Source organism: Macaca thibetana, chromosome X (genome assembly GCF_024542745.1).
Source record: "Macaca thibetana thibetana isolate TM-01 chromosome X, ASM2454274v1, whole genome shotgun sequence".
In the NCBI taxonomy this organism is placed as follows: Eukaryota; Metazoa; Chordata; class Mammalia; order Primates; family Cercopithecidae; genus Macaca; species Macaca thibetana.
The window spans coordinates 53,162,643-53,181,310 of record NC_065598.1 but is presented as its reverse complement, the minus strand read 5'-3'; the positions used below and the strand labels follow the sequence as shown (position 1 = coordinate 53,181,310).

The window sequence follows — 18,668 nt, the reverse complement described above, 5'->3', positions numbered from 1 at the left end:
TTCAGAATTTTAAGTTCTGTAAGTGTAATGATATTGAATGTCTTTTCATATGCTTATGTGTCATACATATATCCCCTTCCATAGAATGTCTCTTCATATCTTTTACCTATTTTCCAATTGAGTTGTCTATTTTTCACTATTTAATTTTGAAATTTCTTTATAAATTCTGCATTTGTGTCAATCGTATTTAATGACTCAATTTTAAAAAATGGATTTGCTTTTATCAGGTCTTCCCAAAGCACTCAATTTAGTTTTTAAAGAAACTACAACTCTCATTTTTTCCGCATTTTTATTTTATCAGTTTATGTACTATTTAACCAAATTATGTTATTACCATTCCAAATGCAATGGCATCAATAGGTTTGAGAATAATAGAACTGATTCTTAGTAATCATACAATCCATCTTGTGAAAGCGAAGTGTGGGCATACTCGAGAGGAGCCTACTGGCTGTTAGAATTCTTTGTATTAGGTGCATCAATTAGTACGCTTTTATGGAAGGGCTGTAGAGATCTAATGGTAATTAAGACAGCTTCCTTTGTAAATGACAAATGAAGTATGACAAGCCAGTTGGGGAGGGAATGGGGTTTTCAACAAATGGTACTGAAAATGTTGCCTAAGTATTTGCAGGAAAATAATAAAATTCACTTGTTTCCTCTCTACCTGGAAAATATAATCAAGAAACAAATAGGTCTGAAAAGAGCCCAAGCAGACTTTCTAGAAATTAAAAATCTAATAACTGAAATTAAAATGTATTGGCTAAAAAATGTATAACCTGAATATAGTTATGAAAACATATTAGACAACCCCAGAATGAGAGACGTTCTACAAAATATCTGACTTGTACTCTTCAAAAATGTCAATGTCATTTTTTTCCTATAAATGACATTATTGGGTGGTAAAATTTGAGTGAGATCTGTTGATTAAATGATAGTGCTGTATCAATATTAACCCTTGATTTTGATAACTGCACTATGGTTATGGACACTGTGGATGCTCTTGTTTAAAGGAAATACACTGAAATATTTATGGATAAAGGGGCACTAGGCCTGTAGTTTACTCTCAAACATCTCAGAAAAAAAAAAAATATATATATATATATATCTCTCTCTCTCTCTAAAATCACACATGTATATATATAAAATCACACATGTATATACAGGAGTCCCGAACTCCTGACCTCGGGATCCATCCTCCTCGGCCTTCCAAATGTTGAGTTTACAGGCGTGAGCCACTGTGCCTGGCTGACTGATGGTGTTTTTAGCACATACTGAGTCCTTGAAAATCAATAAATCAGCTAGGCGCGATGGCTCACGCCTGTAATCCCAGCACTTTGGGAGGCCAACGCAAGTGAATCACCTGAGGTAGGAGTTCGAGACAAGCCTGGCCAACATGGTGAAACCCCGTCTCTGCTAAAAATACAGAAAATTAGCCAGGCGTGGTAGTGGATGTCTGTAATCCCCAGCTACTCTGGAGTCTGAGGCTGGAGAATCGCTTGAACCTAGGAGGTGGAGGTTGCAGTGAGCTGAGATTGTGCCACTGCACTCCAGCCTGGGTTATAAGAGCAAGACTTCATCTCAAAAAAAAAAAAGAAAAGAAAAAAAAAAAGAAAAGAAGGAAGGAAGGAAGGGAGAGAGAGAGAGAGAGAGAGAGAGAGAGAGAGAGAGAAAGAAAGAAAGAAAGAAAGAAAGAAAGAAAGAAAGAAAGAAAGAAAGAAAGAAAGAAAGAAAGAAAGAAAGAAAGAAAGAAAGAAAGAGAGGCCGGGCGCGGTGGCTCAAGCCTGTAATCCCAGCACTTTGGGAGGCCGAGACGGGCAGATCACGAGGCCAGGAGATCGAGAGACGATCCCGGCTAACACGGTGAAACCCCGTCTCTACTAAAAAAATACAAAAAAACTAGCCGGGCGAGGTGGCGGGCGCCTGTAGTCCCAGCTACTCGGGAGGCTGAGGCAGGAGAACGGCGTAAACCCGGGAGGCGGAGCTTGCAGTGAGCTGAGATCCGGCCACTGCACTCCAGCCTGGGTGACAGAGCAAGACTCCGTCTCAAAAAAAAAAAAAAAAAAAGAAAAAGAAAGAAAGAAAGAAAGAGAAAGAAAGAAAGAAAGAAGTAACAAAATAAGTGCAAGACTTGTACACTGAAAGCTACGGAACATCATTGAAATAAATTTTAAGAAGGCCTAAGTAAATGGAGAAAATGCTGTGAAGGATTCAGCTTAAAAAGATAGAAATTTTCCTAAAATTTATATACAGGTTTAGTGAAATTCTTATCAAAATCCCAGCAGGATGTTCTGTAGATATAGACAAGATTATTCTAAAATTTACATGGAAAAGCAAAGGAACTATAATAGCTAAAACAATTTTGGAAAAGAAAAATAAAGTAGGAGGACTCACTTCACCTAATTTGAAAACATATCATATGGCTGCCGTAATCAAGTCTATGAGTTATTGGTAGAAGAATAGACACATTGATGAATGGAACGGATAGAGAACCCAGAAATGGACCCACACAAGTCTCAGCAATTGATTTTTGACAAAGATGTAAACATAATTCAATGGAAGAAACAGCCTTTTCAACAAATGGTGCTGGAGCAATTGGATATACATAAGCAAATAAATAAACCTCAACCTAAACCTCAAACCTTATACAAAATTAACTTAAAATTAACTATAGATTGAAACATAAAATGTAAAATTTTAATCATCTTAGAAGAACACATAGAAGAAAATCTTCAGAACCTAGGGCTTGTCGAAGTGGTCTTAGACTTGACACCAACAGCATGATCTGTAAAAGGAAAATATCAACAAATTGCACTTCATCAAAACTTAAAAATTTTTCTCTGCAAAACACCTTGGCAAGAGGATGAAAAGGTAAGCTATGGACTGGGAGAAAACATTTGCAAATCACATATCTGTTAAAGACATATCTAAAATTTATAAAGAAATCTCAAAACTCAATTGTGCAAAATAAATGATTCAATTAAAAGGTAGACAAAATATATCAAAGGAGATTTCACTAAAAAGGATATATGGATGGCACATAAGCATATGAAAAGACATTCAATGCCATTAGCCATTAGGGAAATGGAAATGAAGACGACTACACACCTATTAAAACAGCTGAAGTAAAAAAAATAGTGACAAACCCAGTGCTGGTAAGGATATGGAGAAACTGGATCTCTGATGGTGAGAACGCTGATGGGAATGTAAAATGGTACAGCCACTCTCAAAAAGTATGACAGTTTCTTATAAAACTAATCATGCAATTTTCATATGATCCAGGAATTGTACTCTTAAACATCCCAAAGAAATGAAAAATTATGTTCACACAGCAACCTGTACACAAATGTTTACAACATCTTTATTTCTATAGAAAAAATATTAGAAACAACCAGAACATCTTTCAATGAATGAATGACTGAACAAACTCTAGTACATCCATACAATAGAATCCTACTCAAGAATAAAAAGGATTGAACTATTGATGCATGCTACAATTTGGAGGATCTCAAGGGCATTATGCTGAATGAAAAAAGCTAATCACAAAAGGCCACACATTTATGACCTATTTACATAATATTCTTGGAAAGACAAAAGAATAGTGATGTAGAATAGATTGGTGGCTGAAAGCATTAAGGATACTAGGGGATGGGGAAGGGCTGGGTGTGAATAAAAAGGCATAGCACCAGGGGATCATTGTGGTTATGGAATAGTATTGTATGTTGGCTGCAGTGGTGGTAACACATATCTACATACTTTATACTAATGTCAATGGGGGAAACAGGGTAAGGGTATCCTTGATCTCTTTGTACTATCTTTTTAACTTCTTGTGAATCTATAATTTTTCCAAAATAAAAAGTTTCTTTAGAAGACAAAACAGGTTGCTTACAAATCAAGCTGACCTTCCCTGTAATACTAAATTCCAAAAGACAAGAGATCTAGGTCTATAGTTTTTAATGGAAATGGTTGTGACCCAAGAATTTTATGCTTAGAAAAATTCTTTCACATGTGAAGTAAAAAAAAAAAAAAAAGATGTGTTCAGTTTCATTCATTTGTTCTGTAAGATATTTGAGCTACGGCCGGGTGCGGTGGCTCAAGCCTGTAATCCCAGCACTTTGGGAGGCCGAGACGGGCAGATCACGAGGTCAGGAGATCGAGACTATCCTGGCTAACACGGTGAAACCCCGTCTCTACTAAAAAATACAAAAAACTAGCCGGGCGAGGTGGCGGGCGCCTGTAGTCCCAGCTACTCGGGAGGTTGAGGCAGGAGAATGGCGTGAACCCGGGAGGCGGAGCTTGCAGTGAGCTGAGATCCGGCCACTGCACTCCAGCCTGGGCGACAGAGCGAGACTCCGTCTCAAAAAAAAAAAAAAAAAGATATTTGAGCTCCTACTCCATACAATGTGCTAGCCACAGGAGATAGAACAGTTCACAATGCAGATGTTTCCTGACCTTGTGAAGCCCAAAAAAGTCTAGTGGTGTAGAATAACAATTAAAAAGTAGGCCAGGTGCGGTGGCTCACACCTGTAATCCCAGCCCCGCTCTTTGGGACGCCGAGGCAGGCGGATGACCTGAGGTCAGGAGTTCAAGACCAGCCTGATCAACATGGAGAAACCCCATCTCTACTAAAAAAATACAAAATTAGCCAGGCGTGGTGGTGCATGCCTGTAATCCCAGCTACTCGGGAGCTGAGGCAGGAGAATCGTTTGAACCCGGGAGGCGGAAGTTGCAGTGAGTCGAGATCACACCACTGCACTCCAGCCTGGGCAACAAGAGTGAAACTCTGTCTTAAAAAAAAAAAAAAAAGCAAAGACATAAATGAATAAATAACTTAAAACTGAGATAGAGTCCAAGAAGGAAACAAATAGCCATGATTCAGAACAACATGGGACAACCTAATTTAGAAGATATGGCAGTCACTCACTACTGGTTTCCTGCCCCAATCATTTCAGTTCTTTTCTTTGTTAACAGTCTAGACCACTTTTTTTCTTTCTTTCTTTTTTTTTTTTTTTTGTTCCCAGGAGGAAAACATATGCATATTTAATGAACATGCAACGGGGTAAATCACAGGAGAGCAATGACCCAACAATCCAAGGATGGCCAGATGCCCCCATGCCTTCACAGGAGCCAGGGAGATGGGGGAAAGAAGGTAATATTGAGGGGTAGTCAATATTTTTAGGGTTGGGGGATGGAACTCCCAGGAGGCAGACATTAGCTTATCAATGACTCTCTTTGGAACTTGAATGAACTGGATCTCTTGTGAAAGTCCTCCAGGTGGGATTGCATTCATGTCTTCCCCCTGCCATCCAGAATGAGGTATCTGGGAGGGAATGAAAGGCCATTGTGTTTTCCTTGGCAGATTGGTCTTGGGGCAGATAAGTAAATATCAGAAGAAAGCCTCTTGGGGAACCTGCTGATCTTCAAGGGACTTGAATTGGAAACAATTAGTAATCCTGGGCTGTCCTATGTAGGCTGACACTCTCCGGAATCCTTCAAAGCCAATATTATCAGGATACACCAGAAGGTGGTTATTCTGGCTTTTTTGATTCATCCTGAATATTAAACCACAATAACACTGGATGCTTTCAGACACGTCTTCTTCTTAGGAAGACATAACGTAATGTTTAGTAAAGATGAACTGAAAACCAGGTTGAGAACCACTGGAGCCATTTGGTTGAGTGTGATTGTATAAGGATCTTCTTCCCTAGAAAGGGACTCATCTGTTATAGGAAAACCATGAGTGCATTCTCTGCATGTGTAATTCTTCTGGAAGATACATTCTTCCCTTATATATGACCCATGTGGCCACAACCTCCAGGAGCAATTCCCTGGCTGTGTGTTTGATGTGGGAAATCATAGATTCCTCGGAGAACAGCATGAGTGTGCCTGTTTGCCTCCTTCCTCATGGTGATTTCAGTTCTGAAGTATCTTCTTTTTACAGAAGTCACCAAAATGCGTCAAATGAGTCCTAATTGGCCACAGAGAGGGTGTAGGAGGTAGGTGGGTCCCTCCACCAGTTCTGAAGAGCAGGAAGAGGCATTCGAAGAGCACAGCACTGGACCACCATTAAGTGCACAGGAGAGTGGAAAGGGTGTTTGTCAAAAGCTTTTGTGTCTGAAGATAGGATCATTGCAGTTCTTTGAATACTGGGGAGCTCATGAGTGGTCCCTACAGACAGTCAGCTTTTCTGATTTTACACAAAGAATTCATGAGAAAGACCCAAAAATTCTTGCACCCCTTTTCACCATAGAGGCTGAGAAAGCTAAACACTCACTTTGCAGCTAGGCGGTGGACCCAATACTGGCCAATGGGATCTAAGGAGTCTACTGTGAGGCTTCTTGGAAAGATTTCTCTCTCTGATACAGAGGAAAACTTTTTCTTTCCTGTCTTTGAATGTGGTTGCATGGGAGATCAATGTCCAGAACTGGGGCCACCACCTGCAGAAAACAGGTTAAGGACAAAAGCCAAAAAGTTTTCTACAATTAGGCCACCATTTTCCTGGCCTTTTGACTAGATGGGAGAGGTTTTTCTTGGAGCCTTTTTGTTTGTGCTGTTGGCAATTTGGGGTTGGAAGCACCACCAGCACCCTCAGCAATCAAGAAATATGAGGAGCACTAAGGAAACCCAGGGAACTCACTGCTGTGTCATTCCTCAAGTCATAAGATCCCGGGGCAGTGTGCCTTCTTTCTACTTTTCAGAGCCTTCCTATGCTTGTTTGTTGAGTTCTGTCCAAGATTTGCCAGTTTTAAGAAGGAAGACCAGGAAGGAATGGGGTTACTCCATATTGGCGAGAACTGGAAGTCCAGAAATAAGATTAAAATATTAATTCTGGTTGCTCTGTAGAGCTTGGCTTATATGGAGGCAAGGATGAAGCACAAACACTTGCTGAAAGACTGTTGCGTTATTCCAGGACACAGAGGGTAGCTTGGACTAGAGTGATGGTGGTGGAGTGGGATAGACACAGACAGATCTGAAGTATACTTTAGAAATAGAATTAGATAAATTTACTATTGGATTATGAGGAGTGAGAAAAAGAAAGAAATCAAATAAAACCATTAAATATCTCTGGCATTTTCTGAGCTGGAGAAGACTGGGGCAAAGCTGGGCTTCAAGGGGAGGGGAGAGAAAAATCAGCATTTTCACATGTTAGATTTAAAATGTGTATGAGACATCCTAGCAGAGATGTCATTAGGCAGTTGGATGTATTAATCTAGATCTTGGAGGAGTGGTATGGGCTAGAGAGTTTAAATTAGGAATCTATGAGACTGAATGAAATCACTTAGGGGCTTACATTTAGAGAGAGAAGAGGGTTCAGGAGCAAGTCTCAAGGAGCTCCAAAGTGTAGAGGAAGGGAAATCATAAAGAAGTACAAGAGGCAAACCCACAAACCTTCTGTGTCTGTGGCGTCACAGTAGCTGAGGAAGAAAACATTTCAAGAAGGAAGGAGTGGTAAACTGTGTCAAATCCTGTTGAAAGTAGGAATTAGAAGGCAATAAGATGGCCATTGGATTTGGCAATATGGCCATTGGATTTGGCAATATCATCAGTCATATTGACAAGAGCCGTTTCAGTTGAGTTATGAGGGTAGAAGCCAAATTTAAAGGGGGTGATAAGGAAAGTCAAGAGGTGGGAGCAATAAAGAAGTGTACAGACAACCATTTTTATAAGTGTGGCTCATGAAGAACAACAGAGATATTCATTTATTCACTCCACAAATAATTACTAAATGACTAATAAGACCTAGGCATTATTCTAGGCTCTGGGGATGTATCTGTGAACAAGAAAGGTTGGCATATCCCCTAATGTGGAAGTATCTGCAGGACTCAAAGGATGATTGTTAAGGTTGGAGAAGCTAGGGTACGGCAAAAATCTAGTTGAGAGGGAAATACTGATTGTATGACTGAGGGCATAATTCAAGTAGATTCTTCTTTGTTTTAAGAAGACAAAAGGGCCGGGCGCGGTGGCTCACGCCTGTAATCCCAGCACTTTGGAAGGCCGAGGCGGGCGGATCACAAGGTCAGGAGATCGAGACCATGGTGAAACTCCGTCTCTACTAAAAATAGAAAAAAATTAGCCGGGCGCAGTGGCGGGCGCCTGTAGTCCCAGCTACTCGGGAGGCTGAGGCCGGAGAATGGCGTGAACCCGGGAGGCGGAGCTTGCAGTGAGCCGAGATCCGGCCACTGCACTCCAGCCTGGGTGACAGAGCGAGACTCCGTCTCAAAAAAAAAAAAAAAAAAAAAAAAAAAAAAAAAGACAAAAGGTAATTGCAGGCTCAGAAAATAAATATCCCCAGGGCCTTATTGTGAAAATTACTTGAAGATGTTCTCCAAACAAATGTGAAGTGAAGTTAAGTTTAAGAATTTATTTCCAGGCCAGGTAGGGTGGCTCACGCCTGTAATCCCAGCACTTTGGGAGGCTGAGGAGGGCGGATCACCTGAGGTCAGGAGTTCGAGATCAACCTGGCCAACATAGTGAAACCCTGTCTCTACTAAAAATACAAAAAAATTAGCCAGGCGTGGTGGCAGGCACCTGTAGTCCCAGCTACGTAGGAGGCTGAGGCAGGAGAATCACTTGAACCCGGGAGGTGGAGGTTGTGGTGAGCCGAGATCATGCCTCTATACTGCAGCCTGGGTGACAGAGCGAGACTCCATCTCAAAAAAAAAAGGAAAAAAAAAAAAAAAAAAAGAATTGATTTCCAGTTTAAAGATAATGATTTTTCAACATTGTATTATGATACTTTTCAAATATATAAAAAATTATAGATATTATATAGTGAACACTCATACTCATCACCTGGATTCTAGAATTAATATTTAGCTGTATTTGTTTTATCACATATATCTATCCATCAACTCATCTTATTTTGATGCATTTCAAAGTCAGTTGGAGACATCAGTATACATCATCCCTAAGCATTTTGGTATGCAGAAAAGATAATGATTTCAACACATATGTTTAAGTCTCTTTCTTTCATAATCTGATTGAAATGACCAAAGAAATGTAAAATAGGAAAAAGTCTTTCTCAGTTAACAACGAATATATCAGAAACTTTATAAAACATCTAAAAGACAGTTTGATAAAAGCAGCAACTAACACACAATTCAACACAGGCAAAGTAGGGCTCAGTTTTTTAAAATTTTATTTATTTATTTATTTATTTATTTATTTATTTATTTATTTATTTTGAGACGGAGTCTTGCTCTGTCGCGCAGGCTGGAGTGCAGTGGCGCGATCTCGGCTCACTGCAAGCTCCGCCTCCCGGGTTTACGCCGTTCTCCTGCCTCAGCCTCCCGAGTAGCTGGGACCACAGGCGCCTGCCACCTCGCCCGGCTACTTTTTTCTTTTGTATTTTTCAGTAGAGATGGGGTTTAACCGTGTTAGTCAGGATGGTCTCGATCTCCTGACCTTGTGATCCGCCCGTCTCGGCCTCCCAAAGTGCTGGGATTACAGGCTTGAGCCACCGCGCCCGGCCTTATTTATTTTTTTGAGATGGAGTTTGGCTCTGTGGCCCAGGCTGGAGTGCAGTGGCGCGATCTCGGCTCACTGCAGCCTCTGCCTCCCAGGTTCAAGCAATTCTTCTGCCTCAGCCTCCGGAGTAGCTGGGATTACAGGTGCCTGCCACCACACCCGGTTAATACTTTTATATTTTTAGTAGAGACGGGATTTCACCATATTGGCCAGGCTGGTCTCGAACTCCTGACCTCAGGTGATCCCCCGGCCTCAGCCTCCCAAAGTTTGCGGATTACAGGCGTGAGCCACCGCGCTGGCCAGTAGGGCTCATTTAAAAGGTAAGAAGGCTATTCCCCAGAAGAGATTTGGAAACGTTCAAAGTTAGTAGCAGGAACTGGGAGCAGGGACAGATTCCACAGAGAGACCCAAAGGATTGCGGTAACTGTCCCAGCATTCCACATCGGGACCAACTAGCTGAATCCTGACCCCAGCCTTCATTTGCTGCAGATGGCATGAAAAGTGGGAGGCGTCACCACAGTAAGATCCTAAAGAAGGTCGTTGAACCAGTTAGAGGAGGGGTATTATGCCCCAATTTACTGCAGGCTATCATAATAAACATTGGCACATCCGGAAGGTTCTTGTACCATGAGCTCCCTATTTTCCACAGGCAGTTACACTTATGACCTGACACAGGAACTCCAAACCTCAGACAGCAGGAGCCTGAGGCAAAAATGGAATGAAATGTCACTCTAAGGAGAAAAAGGAGAAAATTCAAGTCATGAGAGACATTGGGAACCACACAACATAGGACTGGCCCACAGACTACTTAAGGGGGGAAAGCTCATCATTTCAAAAAATAGTTAAAATCCCTGGCATATAACTACATTTTGGTGGCTCATATCATACTCCTCATGTCCCAGTTGAATCCCCCAACATAGAAAAATAAAACTACAGAAAATATAAACTTTCTCTTTTCTCCTTTGTCTGAAATACCATCTCAGAGAGAACCTGTCTCTAATACCAGTAATAGACAAACATTAAGTCCCTTCTTCAGAATGAACAGTCAGAGACAAATCATGAGTTCATGAAAATACTCAAAAATTAAAGAGAGGGGACAATTCTGAGAAAACATTTACTTTTTTTTTTTTTTTTTTGAGACGGAGTTTCACTCTTGTCGCCCAGGCTGGAGTGCAACACCACAATCTCGGCTCACTGCAACCTCCGCTTCCTGGGTTCATGCAATTCTGCCTTAGCCTCCCGAGTAGCTGGAATTACAGGTGCCAGCCACCAGGCCCAGCTAATTTTTGTATTTTTAGTAGAGATGGGGTTTCACCATGTTGGCCAGGCTGGTCTCGAACTCCCGACCTCAGGTGATCCACCCGCCTCGGCCTCCCAAAGTGCTGGGATTACAGGCGTGAGCCACCGCACCCAGCCACATTTACCTTTGAAATGGACTTGCTGCAATAAATAGGTGGTAACTTTAGAAAATTGCAAATTACAGTTCACCCTCAGACAATGTAGAGTACTGACCTCCACACAGTCAAAAATCCACATACAACTTTTGACTCCCCAAAAACTTAACTACTGTTGATCAGAAACCTTACTGATAACATAAACAGCTGATTAACACATAGTTTGTATGTTATATGTATTATATACTGTATTCTTACAATAAAATAAGCTACAGGAAAGCAAATGTCATTAAGAAAATCATCACGAAGAGAAAATATATTTACTATTCATTAAGAGGAAGTGGATCATCATAAAGGTCTTCATCCTTGTTATCTTCACAATGAGTAGACTGAGGAGGAGGAAAAAGAGGGGGTTGGTCTTGTTGTCTCATGCGTGACAAAGGCTGAAGAGTTGGAGGAGGTGGAAGGGGAGGCAGGAGAGGCAAGTACATTCTGTAACTTTACAGAAATGCATCATAATTTCTGTCTGACTGTTTTGCTTTTTCATTTCTCTAAAAATGTTTCTATTCGATACCAGTCTTTCTTCCATCATTTGCTTTAGTTTCAGTGGCACCGTCATAGACGGGTCCATGTCAGAAAAGAAGTCAAAAGTATTCTTGAATAATCAGAAACCTTCTGCCAGATTGTCTAATGTCAATCTGTTTTCTGGCACTGCTTCTACCTCTTCTTCCTCATGGTCTGGTTCAGAAGCACTCATCCCCATCAAGACGTCTTCTGTTACTTCCTTTGGTGTGGTGTCTATTAGCTCTTGAATTTTTCCAAGATCCATATCTTGAAACCATTCACCCCCCACCTTTTTGCCGTATTGACAATCTTTTTCATGATTTCCTTGATTGGCTCTGTCATAAATCCTGTTAATTATTGCACAACATCTAGACAGTTTTTTTTTCCAGCAGAAATTTATTATTTCAGGTTTGATGGCTTTCATAGCTTTTTCTATAACAACGATGGCATCTTCAATGGTGTAATCCTTCCAGACTTTCATGATGTTCTATCTGGGTTCTCTTCTATAGAGCAATCCTTTCCATAGGATATTGCATGTAATAGTCTTAAAGGTCCTTATGATCCCCTGATCTAGAGGCTGAATTAGAGATGCTGTGTTTGAGGGCAAGACCACTCCAGCGCCTTTGTTCATGAACTCATGGAGTGCTGGGCGGCCAGGGGCATTGCCCAATATCAAAAGAACTTTAAAAGGCAATCCCTGATTGGCATGGTACTTCCTGACCTCAGGGACAAAGTTTCGATTGAACCGATTCAGAAAAAGGGTTCTCATTGCTCAGACCTTCTTGTTGTACAAACAGAAGATTGGTAGCTGGTGTTTATCTTTTCCTTTCAAGGCTCAGGGGTTAGTAGCTTTATATTAATAGATAAGGGCAGGCCCGGCATAGTGGCTCACGCCTGTAATCCCAACACTTTGGGAGGCCGAGGCAGACGGATCACTAGGCGGATGGGTCGGGAGTTCAAGACCAGCCTGACCAACATGGAGAAACCCTGTCTCTACTTAAAAAACAAAAAATTAGCCGGGCGTGGTGGCGCATGCCTGTAATCCCAGCTACTGGAGGCTGAGGCAGGAGAATCACTTGAACCCGGGAGGTGGAGGTTGCGGTGAGCCGAGATCGCGCCATTGCACTCCAGCCTGGGCAACAAGAGCTAAACTCCATCTCAAAAAAAAAAAAAAAAAAAAGATAAGGGCAGTTCTGATCATAAACTCAACTGCATTTACACTAACAGGAGAGTTAGCCTATCCCTTCCTGCCTTAAAACTCCTGGTACTCACTTCTCTTCCTTACTAGTAAATGTGATTTGTGGCTTTTTTTTTTTTTTCTTCAGAATAGGGCACTTTCACCTACATTAAAAACCTGCTCAGGCAGATATCCTTTCTCCTCAGTGATTCTTTCTTTCTTTTTTCTCCTTTCCTTTCCCTCCCCTCCCCTCCCCTCCCCTCCCCTCCCCTTCCCTTCCCCTCCCTTCCCCTCCCTTCCCCTCCCTTCCCCTCCCTTCCCCTCCCTTCCCCTCCCTTCCCCTCCCTTCCCCTCCCTTCCCCTCCCTTCCCCTCCCTCCCCTCCCCTCCCCTCCCCTCCCCTCCCCTCCCCTCCCCTCCCCTCCTCTCCTCTCCTTTTCTCTCCTTTCCTTTCTTTCTTCTTTAATGGAGTCTCACTCTGTCACCCAGGCCGGAGTGCAGTGGCGCAATCTCGGCTCAATGCAACCTCTACCTCCCTGGTTCAAGCGATTCTCTTGCTTCAGCCTTCCGAGTAAGCTGGGTTACAGGTGCACGCCACCACACCCTGCTAACTTTTGTATTTTTAGTAGAGGCGGGGTTTCACCATGTTGGTTAGGCTGGTCTAGTACTCCCGACCTCAGGTAATCTGTCTGCCTTGGCCTCCCAAAGTGCTGGGATTACAGGAGTGAGCCACCACGCTTGGCCTCGTCAATGATTTTCTAAATGGCATCTGGGAACTCGTCTGCTGCCTCTTGGTCAGCAGAAGCTGCTTCTCCTGTTATCTTAATATTTTTAAAACCAAAAATCTTGCCAGGTGGGGTGGCTCGTGCCTGTAATCCCAACATTTTGGGAGGCGGAGGCGGGCAGATTATGAGGTCAGGAGTTTGAGACTAACCTGGCCAACATGGCGAAACCCCGTCTCTATTAAAAATACAGAAAATAGCCAGGTGTGGTTGCGGGCGCCTGTAATCTCAGCTACTTGGGAGGCTGAGGTAGGAGAATCGCTTGAACCGAGGAGGCGGAGGTTGCAGTGAGCCGAGATCGCGCCACTGCACTCCAGCCTGGGTGACAAGAGCAAGACTCCGTCTCAAAAAACAACAACAAAAACTCTTTCTAAAATTTTTTTTTTTTTTTTTGAGACGGAGTCTCGCTCTGTCGCCCAGGCTGGAGTGCAGTGGCCGGATCTCAGCTCACTGCAAGCTCCGCCTCTCGGGTTCACGCCATTCTCCTGCCTCAGCCTCCCGAGTAGCTGGGACCACAGGCGCCGCCACCTCGCCCGGCTAATTTTTTGTGTTTTTAGTAGAGACGGGGTTTCGCCGTGTTAGCCAGGATGGTCTCGATCTCTTGACCTTGTGATCCGCCCGTCTCGGTCTCCCAAAGTGCTGGGATTACAGGCTTGAGCCACCGCGCCCGGCCTACTCTTTCTAAAATTATGGTTTCATCCTTTGCTGGCATTGAATTGTTCAGCTTAGATCTTTCACCTTCCTTTTGCTTATGTTGACATATAATGGCTTCACTATTTCTCACATCATATTAGAATCTATACATATCACTTTCTTATAGGAATCCTGCACCCACATAAAAGCTGCATTTTCGGGGCCGGGCGCAGTGGCTCACGCCTGTAATCCCAGCACTTTGGGAGGCCAAGGCGGGCAGATCACGAGGTCAGGAGATTGAGACCATCCTGGCTAACACGGTGAAAACCCGTCTCTACTAAAAATACAAAAAATTAGCCAGGCGTGGTGGTGGGCGCCTGTAGTCCCAGCTACTTGGGAGGCTGAGGCAGGAGAATGGTGTGAACCTGGGAGGCGGAGCTTGCAGTGAGCCGAGATGGCCCCACTGCACTCCAGCCTGGGCAACAGAGTGAGACTCCATCTCAAAAACAAAACAAAACAAAAAACAAACAAAAAATAAACCTGCATTTTCAGTACAAGATAAAAGGGTATTTCACAGAAAGTACAAGGTTTTCACAACAGTTTTTACTTTTCTCTCTCTCTCTTTTTTTACAGTTATCCTTACACTGGATTTATTTGAAATGGCAGGCGATAGCAGTTGAAGTCCTCAATCTACAGAACATATCAAGCAATTCAACTTCTTTTTGTAATGTCATGACTTTTCTCTGCTTCCTGGGGACAGTTCCAGCATCTTTAGTGGCACCTCTTATGGGTCCCCTACTGTTACTCAAAGTTTACAATATTGCAGTAAACATCATGAAAAATATGCAAGAGCTGTGAGGGATCACTTTTTACTGGAGATATGAATTACTCACATGGAGATGATTAGTGTCACATAGCATTTTAAGCAGATACTTGCAATACTTGCGCTCACCTCAATAGTGGTTATTACAAATTATTACAGCAGACACAAATACATTGTATAGCTATACAAAAATATTTTCTCTATATTCTTATTCTATAAGGTTTTTTTCTATTTTTAATTTTTTTACTTTTTAAACTGTTTTGTTAAAAACAAAGACACAAACACACACATTAGCCTAGACCAACACAGGGTCAGGATCATCAAGACGTCACTAGGTGATAGGAATTTTTTAGCTCCATTATTAATATTAGGGGACTACCATAGTATACCATATATACTACTCTTCACCAAAACAGCATTACGCTGGCACATGACTGTCTGATTTTCTGTCTTTGGCTGTCTACAGAAGTTGCCTGTTGTATTTGCTTTATAGAACTCCTTTTTGTCATTTTTCATGTTTTATTTCTGTATTAGTCAATGTCCTTTGGGTTGCAAGTAACAGAAACAAGCACATTAATTTATGCAAGAAAGGGATGCTTATTAAGAATACAAGAGTAGCTTGAGAAATCTAAAGACAGGAAAAAACTCGGTCTCAGGAAGGAACTAAAGTCTCAAACATTACAGAGAACCCTGAAAGTCCTCTTTCCATCTCTAATCTCTGCTCCTCAATAAATATTTCCTTCATTCTTCTCTCACATTGTCAATTGATTCCTGGTGCTTCCTGGTTCACAGAGTGATTACTAAAATGATTACCAACAGCTCTGGAGTTTTCTTCTCCATCATTTAAGAGAGCAATCAGACTGAGACTGGACTCCCTTAGCTTCAATTCCAAGGGCTGCAGGGACTCCCTTAGCTTCAATTCCAAGGGTAACCTTGTGATTACACCAAAAACATTGAATTGTATACTTTATAAGAGTGAATCTGGCCAGGTACAGTGGCTCAAACCTGTAATCTCAGCTCTTTGGGAGGCTGAGGCAGGTGGATCATTTGAGGTCAGGAGTTTGAGACCAACCTGGCCAACATGGCAAAACCCCATCTCTACTAAAAATACAAAAATTAGCCAGGCATGGTGGCACCTACCTGTAACGCAGCTATCTGGGAAGCTGAGGCAGGAGAATTGCTTGAGCTTGGGAGGTGGAGGTTGCAGTGAGCTAAGATTGTTCCACTGTACTCCAGCCTAGGAGACAGAGCAAAACTCCGTCTAAAAAAAAAAGTGAATTTTATAGCATATTAATTATATCTCAATTTAAAAAATATATGAAGAAAAAAATCAATAATGAAAGAGACCTTTGCTTAGTATTGCTTATTATTGCTTATTGCAAAAAGAAAAGAAAAAGAAAATAAATCTAAACAAAGATCTTTTTTTTTTTTTTTTTTTTTTTTTTTGAGATGGAGTCTCGCTCTGTCGCCCAGACTGGAGTGCAGTGGCCGGATCTCAGCTCACTGCAAGCTCCGCCTCCCGGGTTTACGCTATTCTCCTGCCTCAGCCTCCCGAGTAGCTGGGACTACAGGCGCCAGCCACCTCGCCCGGCTAGTTTTTTGTATTTTTTAGTAGAGACGGGGTTTCACCGTGTTAGCCAGGATGGTCTCGATCTCCTGACCTCGTGATCCGCCCGTCTCGGCCTCCCAAAGTGCTGGGATTACAGGCTTGAGCCACCGCGCCCGGCCAACAAAGATCTTATGAAGTAAAAAGTATAAGTTGTTTTCTGACCACCTGTAGGGAGTAATCCTTATTAATAATTTGCTGTATACTATTAACAAACTATATAGGCTGGGTGCGGTGGCTCACGCTGTAATCCCAGCACTTTGGCAGGCTGAGGCGGGCGGATCACAAGGTCAGGAGATCGAGATCATCCTGGCTAACATGGTGAAACCCCGTCTCTACTAAAAATACAAAAAAATTAGCCAAGTGTGGTGGTGGGCGCCTGTAGTCCCAGCTGCTCGGGAGGCTGAGGCAGGCAGAGCTTGCAGTGAGCCGAGATGGCGCCACTGCACTCCAGCCTGGGCGACAGAGTGAGACTCCATCTCGAAACAAACAAACAAACAAACAAAAAACAACTATATAGTATACAGCAAAAACCTTTTGCTGTATAGACCCTTTTTTTTTTGATACAAAGTCTCACTGTCACCCAGGCTGGAGTGCAGTGGCGCGATCTCAGCTCACTGCAACCTCTGCCTCCCGGGTTCAAGTGATTCTCCCACCTCAACTTCCCAAATAGCTGAGAGTACAGGCACGTGCCACCATGCCCAGCTAATTTTTGTATTTTTAATAGAGACAGGGTTTCACCATATTGGTCAGGCTGGTCTTGAACTCCTGACCTCATGATCCACCTGCCTCAGCCTCCCAAAGTGCTGGGACTACAGGCATGAGTCACGGTGCATGGCCTAGATCCTTTTTTTGAGTTTGTCTAATGCAGTCTTGCCCTGTCGCCCAGGCTGGAGTGCAGTGGCATGATCACAGCTCACTGCAGCCTCCACTTCCTGGGCTCAAGTGATCCTCCCACCTCAGCCTACAGAGTAGCTGGGACTACAGGCATGCACCACCACTCCTGGCAATTTTTTTTAATCTTGGGGTCTCAATATGTTGCCCAGGCTGGAGTTCCAGACCCTTTTTTATGCATATAAAATGTGTATATGCTTTCCATAAATAGGTTTGATGAGGTTATTTTTCTTTTCGAAGATCAAATAAAGGGAATTATACTACACGCTGATTTGAAATTTTCTCTGAGCCTCGCAAAAATGGTGGGTTGTGTTAAACAAAACCTGCATTGGGGTTGTGGTACAGTGGATGTGCTGCTGGACAGAGTGTACTCGTAGGTAGTCTTCTAGGGGTGGGAGAATTTCTTTCCTTTCAAGGGACATTAGTTTCCTGGATACTATCTTGCTTCTGTAGCCCAAGGGCTTCTCCTCACATGACCGTCCCTGTTTTAGCCTTCAAGCAATCACTCTTGGCTCTCTTGCTACAAGTTTCTATTATCTCTAAGCTTGGAACAACCCCTCCTCCAAGACGTTCCCACCTTTTGCAACATGTTTTGCCTGCTTGCTTAATTCAAGGGTTTAGTTTCCTTTGTCTTTCTAATCACATCTGCCTTTCTTCTTTCAGAGATTCCTTGTAATTCTAGGTCTACTGAAATATCTCTTCTAGTTTCCAGGCACTATATTTACATTTTTTAAGATACATCATTTCTGTCATTTCCAAATATTAGGCTAGGAGCAGGGTGTTGGAGTATATGCTTAGTCTTCCATTTTGATCTACTCTCCTCCATGCTGCTTTATGACTTGCCTTTTTCATTCAGCAGTATATAATGGGGTATTGATTATTGCAAGAAATCAAATCTGATTTATTCTAATGAAAGAACAAAAGGAATTTACTGGAAGAAGAATGGGACCAAAAAAATAAAACAACAACAACAAAAAAACAAAACAAAGCGAAAAAAAAAAGCAGAATGGGATCACAGAATGAAAGAAGAAACCAAATAACTGAACCTTAGAAAGGACACGACTCAAGACAACTTTTAGGGATCTGGATCAGCTTTAATAAACAGGATACCGTGATCGAGATGAATCTGCTCCATTCATATTTTTCGCAACCTTCATGTTATTATATGCAAGGTTCAAGTTCCTGAGAGAGTTGTATTGTCCTAAACTAGATCACTTGCTCACCTCATCAGCATGAGAAATAAAAGAACTTAATGGGCAGTTACACCAAGAGTGTGTGGAATTACTGGGGTAGGGGAGTTCCTGTGGGAAAAAGGAGGAGTTGTTACTAAAAGG

The 18,668-nt window shown here is 42.4% G+C and overlaps 2 protein-coding genes across 24 annotated transcripts in view; one reads left to right on the top strand and one right to left on the bottom strand.

Annotated features, from left to right (window-relative positions):
* TSR2 (TSR2 ribosome maturation factor) overlaps positions 1 to 18,668 on the bottom strand; it is a 1,158,091-nt gene that overhangs the window by 693,758 nt on the left and 445,665 nt on the right. The window contains exon 1 of one of the 23 annotated variants that reach the window (XM_050777086.1): positions 9,707 to 9,710. The exons of the other annotated variants lie outside the window; for them this stretch is intronic. The gene's annotated coding sequence lies outside the window, so the exon portion shown is untranslated. Of the gene's footprint in view, positions 1 to 9,706; positions 9,711 to 18,668 lie in introns of those variants that run through there. 23 annotated transcript variants of the gene reach the window in all.
* HUWE1 (HECT, UBA and WWE domain containing E3 ubiquitin protein ligase 1) overlaps positions 1 to 18,668 on the top strand; it is a 650,778-nt gene that overhangs the window by 429,444 nt on the left and 202,666 nt on the right. The window lies entirely within an intron of this gene.